We start from the raw sequence: 10431 nt of genomic DNA, 5'->3' as shown, positions 1-10431 counted from the left end.
TGTGAGCTCCTCACACAATCCAGCCTGGTTAAACCCAGGATGGATCGTAGGCAGGCCAGCCTAAATGTTTCCAACCGGCGAAGATGCTCCACTAGGAGGGTCCACGTTTCGCAAGCGTAGAGAAGGGAGGGAATGACCGTGGCCGAGAAGACCTGAAGCTTCGTGCGGAGCGACAGACCAGGTAGCTTCCACACAGCGTTACGCAACCGATGAAAAGATATTGCCGCTCGACTGATTCGGAGTGAGACCTCTGCTGATAAACTGGAGCCGGTCATAAGCACACTGCCCAGGTATGGGAAACTCTCCACTCTCTCCACAACTGCCCCATCACCAATTGGGAGTTGTGGGGGTGGAGTGTCCGATGGTACAAAATACCCAGGCAGGTGCTTAGTTTTGGTGGGGCTGATGGTAAGGCCCCACCTCTTAGTGGCACGCTCCAGTCTCAGCAGCAGCGTCTCCAACTCCTCTTCTGAATGAGCAGCTATTACCAAATCATCGGCATACATAACGTGGTTGACCAATAGGGAGCCATCCCTTGATCGCACCCGGGCATCGATCAGCCTCCCATTATATCTGTACCAAATGGAAATTCCCCCGGTACAGCTATTGAAGGCTTCATGAACTAAGCGGTCAAAATAGATGTTAAATAATGTGGGAGCCAGAGGACATCCCTGTCGCACCCCAAGGTGTACAGGGAAAGGCTCCGACTCCCAGCCACGTAGTTTTACCCGGGCCCGCTCACCATCATGAAGGTCCTTAATGATCGTGAGCAGAGGGTCAGGGACTCCGAAAGCACGAAGAACAACCCAGAGCCCAGTCCTACTGATGGTATCATAGGCCTTGACCAGGTCAATAAAGCAGAGATGTAGGTCTTTTTGGAATTCCCTACACCTCTGCTGTAGCAGACGGACAGAAAATATGGCATCTGTGTAGGACCGCCCTTTCCTGAAACCGCATTGGGGCTCCGCAAGCCTCTCCTCAGCGTGCCTAGCAAGGCGATGTTGAATAATCCTTGCCAGGACCTTACCCGGCACACTGAGGAGTGAGATGCCCCTGTAGTTGTTACAGTCGGTACGGTCCCCCTTCTTAAAGAGGGGGACCACCAGGGCATCCTTCCAGTCCTGCGGAACCCGTCCAGTGGTCCAGACTGTTGTTATGATGTCATATAGGGCAGTCTGTGCACAAACGCCACCCTCCCTCAGCATTTCGCTTGGGAGATCATCTCTGCCCGGTGCCTTCCCTGGTCTCAGACTCCGGATCGCCCTCAGTACTTCCTCAACAGCTGACACCTCAGCCAGCCACTCACAGGGGGTGACCTCTTCCAATATTTGAGGCACCGCAGTCTCAGCAGGGTTATCGCCACTTTGTGCCATGATGTTTTCCTGGCTGAGAGAATTTCCCTCCCCCAGGACCTCACAAAAATGCTCAGCAAATCTGCAAACCTGTTCCTGGGGGTCGGAGATTGGATCACCGTTTTTTCCTCTAATGATGGTAATAGGTGTGGCGCTGCAGGTTACTTTTTTGATGGAGTTAAATAGTGATTTGTGATCACGGGCCACTGAGGCAGACTCCATCTCCTCAGCAACCCGCGACCACCACCCATCCTTACAGCGCCTTACGGCTCTCCGAACTTCCGAGCGAAGGCTGCGGTAAACCTCCTCATTCTCTGACGTGGGATGCTGTAGGCGATGAGAGTGGGCCTGTCGCTTTTTCTCAATTAACCTGAACACCTCCTCTGTCAGCCAGGGTTTCTGGGGAGGTCTGGACCGCGTACCCAAAGCAGCCATTGCAGCTGCATGAGTCACAGTCTTAAACCTCGCCCATTTACCCTCGACATCAGGTGGAGTGGGGGACGATGCCAACCCCAGCTGCAAGCGATGATGAAATTCTCGCTTGCAACTTTCATCAGCTAACTGAGACCAGGCCACTTTTGGTTGGAATGGGATCCTGGGTGTACACCCACCACCGGAGTGGAAGAAAGGCAGGCGCATCTTACAGATGACTAGTCGATGGTCAGAGGGCAGATCAGCTCCACGGTAGGTCCTGGTGTCAAGGACATGGGCTCGCATTCGCTGGTCCGTCACTATGTAGTCCAGCAGATGTATCCATGATGTTGTGTGGATGCGCCGATGCCGGAAGAGCGTGTTGGTAATTACAAGCCCATGGGCTGCACAGAAATCTAGCAGCCTCTTACCGTTATTATTGAGCTGATCTGGCCCATGCCTTCCAATCACTCCAGACCAGGTGCCAGCATCATGACCAACTCGGGCATTGAAGTCACCCAACAAGATGACTCTGTCCCGAGTGGCCACTTTAGCCAGCACCTGTGACAGGTCATAGAAAGCGTCTGACTCATCGGCTTTGCCTGCATCCCTCCACGGATGTTCGTCTTCGGTGGGGGTATAAGTAACCACGACCACCACTCCTCGCCTCTGGTTGATGGGAAGGCGAGCCCAAAGTATCCTGGGGCTTACAGCTTCCCACACCTCACTGCCACGCCCCCTTCATTCTTTTGTTCAGAAGAAGAGCCACACCCTGTTGTTTGGCAGTCTCCTGCCCCGAGTAGAGGACTGTCCACCCCTCATGGTGGCAGGAGCCAGAACCGGTCCACCGGACCTCCTGAATGCCACAGAGATCCAGGCGGTACCGGTCCAGCTCCCGACAGAGGAGTGGCAGCCTCTCCTCCGCAGTGAGCGTTCGAACATTCCACGTGGCCATCCGCAATGGTTTTTTGTTGTTTCTGGAGGAGCCACGAGGGTGAAAATTCAATCTCCTGGCTCCGCCAAATGGGGTTTGGCCAGGAGACGTCATAAAAGCCTGACCCCCCGGGGCCTCCGGCACAAGCTTATTAGTTACAGGTTTATGGTTAGTTCGTAGTTTAGTGGTGGTTAATTGAAGGTGGAGGGGTTACCAGCCCCTCGCACCCGTCCAGAGCCCCCGTTTAGCCACTGTGGTGGACACAGATGCCATGAGGGGAGAGGCCAATGGGCATTCGCCCTCCCCCCACAGCACTGCCCACGACAGTGTTGCCTGTCCGGCACCGCGAGGAGGTAGGAGGTTGTTTTGCCGGACAGTGACACACACACAGTGACACACACACAGTGACACACACCCAGTGACACACACACACAGTGACACACACACACAGTGACACACAAACACAGTGACACACACACACAGTGACACACACACACAGTGACACACACACACACAGTGACACACACACACACAGTGACACACACACAGTGACACACACACAAAGTGACACACACACAGTGACACACACACAGTGACAAACACACACACAATGACAAACACACACACAGTGACACACACACAGTGACACACAGTGACACACACACACAGTGACACACACACACAAACCTTTTTTCCTCCAGGTTCCTCCATAGATGTTGTAGCGGCACCACCACCATCACCACCATCACTATCACCACCATCACCACCACCCTGCACACACCACCACCGTCACCACCATCACCATCACCACCACCTTGCACACACCACCATCATCACCACCACCACCATCACCATCACCTCCACCACCACCACCTCCATCAACACCACCACCACCATCACCACCACCACCTCCATCACCACCATCACCACCATCACCAACACCAACATCACCATCACCACCATCACCACCATCACCACCACCACCACCATCGTCACGACCATCATCACCATCACCACCACCATCACCACCATCGCCACCATCACCACCATCACCACTATCGCCACTATCACCACCATCACCACCATCACCACCATCACCACCATCATCATCATCAGCACCATCACCACCACCATCACCACCATCACCACCATCACCACCACCATCACCACCATCACCACCATCATCACCACCATCACCACCACCATCACTACCACCACCATCACCATCACCACCATCATCATCATCACCACCATCACCACCACCATTACCACCATCACCACCATCACCACCAACACCACCATCACCATCACCACCATCACCATCAGCACCATCACCATCACCACCATCACCACCACCACCATCATCACCACCATCATCATCACCATCACCACCATCACCACCAACACCACCATCACCATCATCACCATCACCACCATCACCACCATCACCATCACCACCACCACCATCACCACCATCACCTCCTCCACGTGAGTCATGTCGATGGCGAACATGAACGAGTCCGTGTCATCAAAACCATCCACGTCCTCCTGACACCTGGGACACGGGGAGACACGGGGAGACACGGTGAGACACGCGGGGACACGGGGAGACACGGGGAGACACGGGGAGACACGGGGAGACACGGGGGAGACACGGAGGGACACGGGGGAGACACGGGGAGGAGACACGAGGGGAGACAAGGGGAGGAGACACGGGGAGGAGACACGAGGGGAGACACGGGGAGACACGGGGAGACACGAGGAGGAGACACAGGGAGACACGGGGAGACACGGGGGGGGGTGTCAGGGTGAGTGTTGGAGGTAAGGATGGTGAGAGGTGAGTGGGGGGTGAGTGGAATGGTGAGTGGGAGGGTGAGTGGGAGGTGAGTGGGGTGGTGAGTGGGTGGGTGGGTGAGTGAGTGGGTAGGTGGGTGAGTGGGTGGATGAGTGAGTGGGTGAGTGGGTGGGTGAGTGAGTGGGTAAGTGGGTGAGTGAGTGGGTGTGTGGGATGGTGAGTGAGATGGTGAGTGGGGAAGTGAGTGGGTGGGTGAGTGGGTGGGTGGGTGAGTGAGTGGGTGAGTGGGTGGGTGAGTGAGTGGGTGGGTAAGTGGGTGAGTGAGTGGATGGGTGAGTGGGTGAGTGGCTGGGTGAGTGGGTGAGTGGGTGGGTGGGTGAGTGAGTGGGTGGGTGAGTGGCTGGGTGAGTGGGTGAGTGGCTGGGTGAGTGGGTGAGTGGGTGGGTGGGTGAGTGAGTGGGTGAGTGGGTGGGTGGGTGAGTGGGTGGGTGAGTGGGTGAGTGGGTGAGTGTATCCTCACCGCCCTGGGGAATCGAAGTGGATGGAGACTGGATAGTTTGACGACTCTGCAAACGGCAACATTCCCTGCAGACAAGCAAGAGACACGCAGAGACACACAGAGACACGCAGAGACCCACAGAGACACGCAGAGACACACAGAGAACCACAGAGACCCACAGAGACCCACAGAGACACACAGAGACACACAGAGACCCATAGAGACACACAGAGACACACAGAGACCCATAGAGACACACAGAGATTCACAGAGACACACAGAGACACACAGAGACTCACAGAGACACACAGATACATGCGGAGACACACAGAGACACACAGAGACACACAGAGACACACAGATACATGTGGGGACATGTGGAGACACGCAGAGACACGCAGAGACACGCAGAGACACACAGAGACACACAGAGACACACAGAAACACAGATAGACACGGAAACACACAGAGACAGAGTGGAGAGACACGGAGACCCACAGATACATGCAGAGACACACATAGATCCACAGAGATTCACAGAGACACACAGAGACAGACAGAGAGACCCACAGAGACACAGAGACACACAGAGACTCATAGAGACACACAGAGAAACACAGAGACTCACAGAGACAAACAGAGACACGCAGAGACACGCAGAAACACGCAGAGACCCGCAGAGACACGCAGAGACACACAGAGAACCACAGAGACCCACAGAGACCCACAGAGACTCACAGAGACACACAGATACATGCGGAGACACACAGAGACACACAGAGACACACAGAGACCCATAGAGACACACAGAGACACACAGAGACCCAAAGAGACACACAGAGATTCACAGAGACACACAGAGACACACAGAGACTCACAGAGACACACAGATACATGCGGAGACACACAGAGACACACAGAGACACACAGAGACACGCAGAGACACACAGAGACACACAGATACATGTGGGGACATGTGGAGACACACAGAGACACGCAGAGACACACAGACACACAGAGACACACAGAGACACAGAGAGACACGGAAACACACAGAGACAGAGTGGAGAGACACGGAGACCCACAGATACATGCAGAGACACACATAGATCCACAGAGATTTACAGAGACACACAGAGACAGACAGAGAGACCCACAGAGACACAGAGACACACAGAGACTCATAGAGACACACAGAGAAACACAGAGACTCACAGAGACAAACAGAGACACGCAGAGACACGCAGAGACACGCAGAGACACACAGAGACCCACAGAGACACACAGAGAGACACAGACACCCACAGAGACCCCCACAAAGACTCACAGAGACGCACAGAGACACACAGAGACCCACAGAGAACCCCACAGAGACCCACAGAGACACACAGAGACCCCCACAGACACCCATAGAGTCCCACAGAGACACAGAGACCCACAGAGACTCATAGAGACCCACAGAGACCCACAGAGACACACAGAGACCCACAGAGACCCTCAGAGACCCACAGAGACCCATAGAGTCACACAGAGACCCACAGATACCCACAGAGAGACCCACAGAGACACACAGAGACACACAGAGACCCACAGAGACCCCCAAAGAGACCCACAGAGACCCAAAAAGACACATCGAGACCTACACACACACAGTGACACACACACACAGTGACACACACACACAGTGACACACACACACAGTGACACACACACACACACAGTGACACACACACACAGTGACACACACAGTGACACACACACACAGTGACACACACACAGTGACACACACACACAGTGACACACACACACAGTGACACACAAACACAGTGACACACACACACAGTGACACACACACACAGTGACACACACACACAGTGACACACACACAAACCTTGTTTCTTCCAGGTTCGTCCATAGATGTTGTAGCGGCACCACCACCATCACTACCACCATCACCATCACCACCATCATCACCACCCTGCACACACCACCACCATCATCACCATCACCACCATCATCACCACCACCACCATCACCACCACCATCACCACCACCCTGCACACACCACCACCATCATCACCATCACCACCACCATCACCACCACCATCATCACCACCACCATCACCACCACCCTGCACACACCACCATCACCACCACCATCACCAACACCACCATCACCACCATCACCATCACCACCATCACCATCACCACCACCATCACCATCACCACCATCACCACCACCATCACCACCACCATCACCACCACCACTATCACCACCATCACCACCACAACCATCACCACCATCACCACCACCATCACCACCATCACCACCATCACCATCACCACCACCACCATCACCACCACCATCACCACCACCTCCACCACTATCACCACCACCATCACCACTATCACCACCATCACCACCACAACCATCACCACCATCACCACCACCATCACCACCATCACCATCACCACCATCATCACCCTCATCACCACCACCATCACCACAATCACCACCACCACCATCACCACTATCACCACCATCACCACCACCACCATCACCACCATCACCTCCTCCACGTGAGTCATGTCGATGGCGTTCATGAACGAGTCCGTGTCGTCAAAACCATCCACGTCCTCCTGACACCTGGGACACGGGGAGACACGGGGAGGAGACACGGGGAGACACGGGGAGACACGGGGAGACACGGGGGGACACGGGGAGACACGGGGAGACACGGTGAGGAGACACGGGGAGACACGGGGGGACACAGGGAGACACGGGGAGACACGGGGAGACGCGGGGAGACACGGTGAGGAGACACGGGGAGACACGGGGGGACACAGGGAGACACGGGGAGACACTGGGGAGACACGGGGAGACACGGGGAGGAGACACGGGGAGACACCGGGAGACACAGGGAGACACGGGGAGACACTGGGGAGACACGGGGAGGAGACACGGGGAGGAGACACGGGGGAGACACGGGGAGACACAGGGAGACACGGGGAGACACTGGGGAGACACGGTGAGGAGACACGGGGAGACACGGGGGGACACGGGGAGACACGGGGAGACACGGGGAGACATGGTGAGGAGACACGGGGAGACACGGGGAGGAGACACGGGGAGGAGACACGGGGAGGAGACACGGGGAGACACGGGGAGACACGGGGAGACACGGGGAGACACTGGGGAGACACGGGGAGACACGGGGAGGAGACACGGGGAGACACGGGGAGACACGGGGAGACACAGTGAGACACGGTAAGACACGGGGAGACACGGGGAGACACGGGGAGGAGACACGGGGAGACACGGGGAGACACGGGGAGGAGACACGGGGAGACACTGGGGAGACACGGGGAGACACGGGGAGACACGGGGAGGAGACACGGGGAGACACGGGGAGACACGGTGAGGAGACACGGGGAGACACGGGGAGACACGGGGAGGAGACACGGGGAGACACGGGGAGACACGGGGAGGAGACACGGGGAGGACACGGGGAGGAGACACGGGGAGGAGACACGGGGAGGAGACACTGGGGAGACACTGGGGAGACACGGGGAGACACGGGGAGGAGACACGGGGAGACACGGGGAGACACGGGGAGACACGGGGGCACACGGGGAGACACAGGGAGACACGGTGAGGAGACACGGGGAGACACGGGGGGACACAGGGAGACACGGGGAGACACGGGGAGACGCGGGGAGACACGGTGAGGAGACACGGGGAGACACGGGGGGACACAGGGAGACACGGGGAGACACTGGGGAGACACGGGGAGACACGGGGAGGAGACACGGGGAGACACCGGGAGACACAGGGAGACACGGGGAGACACTGGGGAGACACGGGGAGGAGACACGGGGAGGAGACACGGGGAGACACGGGGAGACACAGGGAGACACGGGGAGACACTGGGGAGACACGGTGAGGAGACACGGGGAGACACGGGGGGACACGGGGAGACACGGGGAGACACGGGGAGACATGGTGAGGAGACACGGGGAGACACGGGGAGGAGACACGGGGAGGAGACACGGGGAGGAGACACGGGGAGACACGGGGAGACACGGGGAGACACGGGGAGACACTGGGGAGACACGGGGAGACACGGGGAGGAGACACGGGGAGACACGGGGAGACACGGGGAGACACGGTGAGACACGGTAAGACACGGGGAGACACGGGGAGACACGGGGAGGAGACACGGGGAGACACGGGGAGACACGGGGAGGAGACACGGGGAGACACTGGGGAGACACGGGGAGACACGGGGAGACACGGGGAGGAGACACGGGGAGACACGGGGAGACACGGTGAGGAGACACGGGGAGACACGGGGAGACACGGGGAGGAGACACGGGGAGGAGACACGGGGAGACACGGGGAGGAGACACGGGGAGGAGACACGGGGAGGAGACACGGGGAGGAGACACGGGGAGGAGACACTGGGGAGACACTGGGGAGACACGGGGAGACACGGGGAGGAGACACGGGGGGAGAGACACGGGGGGGGGGGTGTCAGGGTGAGTGGTGAGTGGGAGGTGAGTGGGGTGGTGAGTGGGGTGGTGAGAGGGTGGGTGAGTGAGTGGGTGAATGAGTGAGTGGGTGAGTGGGTGGGTAAGTGAGTGGGTAAGTGGGTGAGTGAGTGGGTGGGTGAGTGGGTGAGTGAGTGGGTAAGTGGATGGGTGAGTGGGTGAGTGGGTGGGTAAGTGGGTGAGTAAGTGGCTGGGTGAGTGAGTGGGTGAGTGGGTGGGTTAGTGGGTGGGTAAGTGGGTGAGTAAGTGGCTGGGTGAGTGAGTGGGTGAGTGGGTGGGTTAGTGGGTGGGTAAGTGGGTGAGTGAGTGGCTGGGTGAGTGGGTGAGTGAGTGAGTGGGTGAGTGGGTGAGTGGGTGAGCGTTTCCTCACCGCCCTGGGGAATCGAATTGGATGGAGACTGGGTAGTTTGACGACTCTGCAAACGGCAACATTCCCTGCAGACAAGCAAGAGACACACAGAGACACACAGAGACACACAGAGACACACAGAGACACATGGAGACACACAGAGGCACACGGAAACACACAGAGACACACAGAGGCACACGGAGACACACAGAGACACGCGGAGACACACAGAGACACACAGAGACGCACAGATACATGTGGAGACATGTGGAGACACACAGAGACACGCAGAGACACACAGAGACCCACAGAGACCCACAGAGACACACAGAAACCAACAGAGACCCCCACAGAGACACACAGAGATCCACAGAGACACACAGACACCCCCACAGAGACACACAGAGACACACAGAGACACACAGAGACCCACAGAGACACACAGAGAGACACAGAGACCCACAGCGACCCCCACAAAGACTTACAGAGACCCACAGAGACACACAGAGACCCACAGAGACCCCAACAGAGACACACAGA

This window comes from Lethenteron reissneri, unplaced genomic scaffold, assembly GCF_015708825.2.
Source record: "Lethenteron reissneri isolate LAM-NWPU_2019-01 unplaced genomic scaffold, ASM1570882v1 scaffold_1131, whole genome shotgun sequence".
In the NCBI taxonomy this organism is placed as follows: domain Eukaryota; kingdom Metazoa; phylum Chordata; class Hyperoartia; order Petromyzontiformes; family Petromyzontidae; genus Lethenteron; species Lethenteron reissneri.
Note: the sequence above shows the minus strand (reverse complement) of the source record.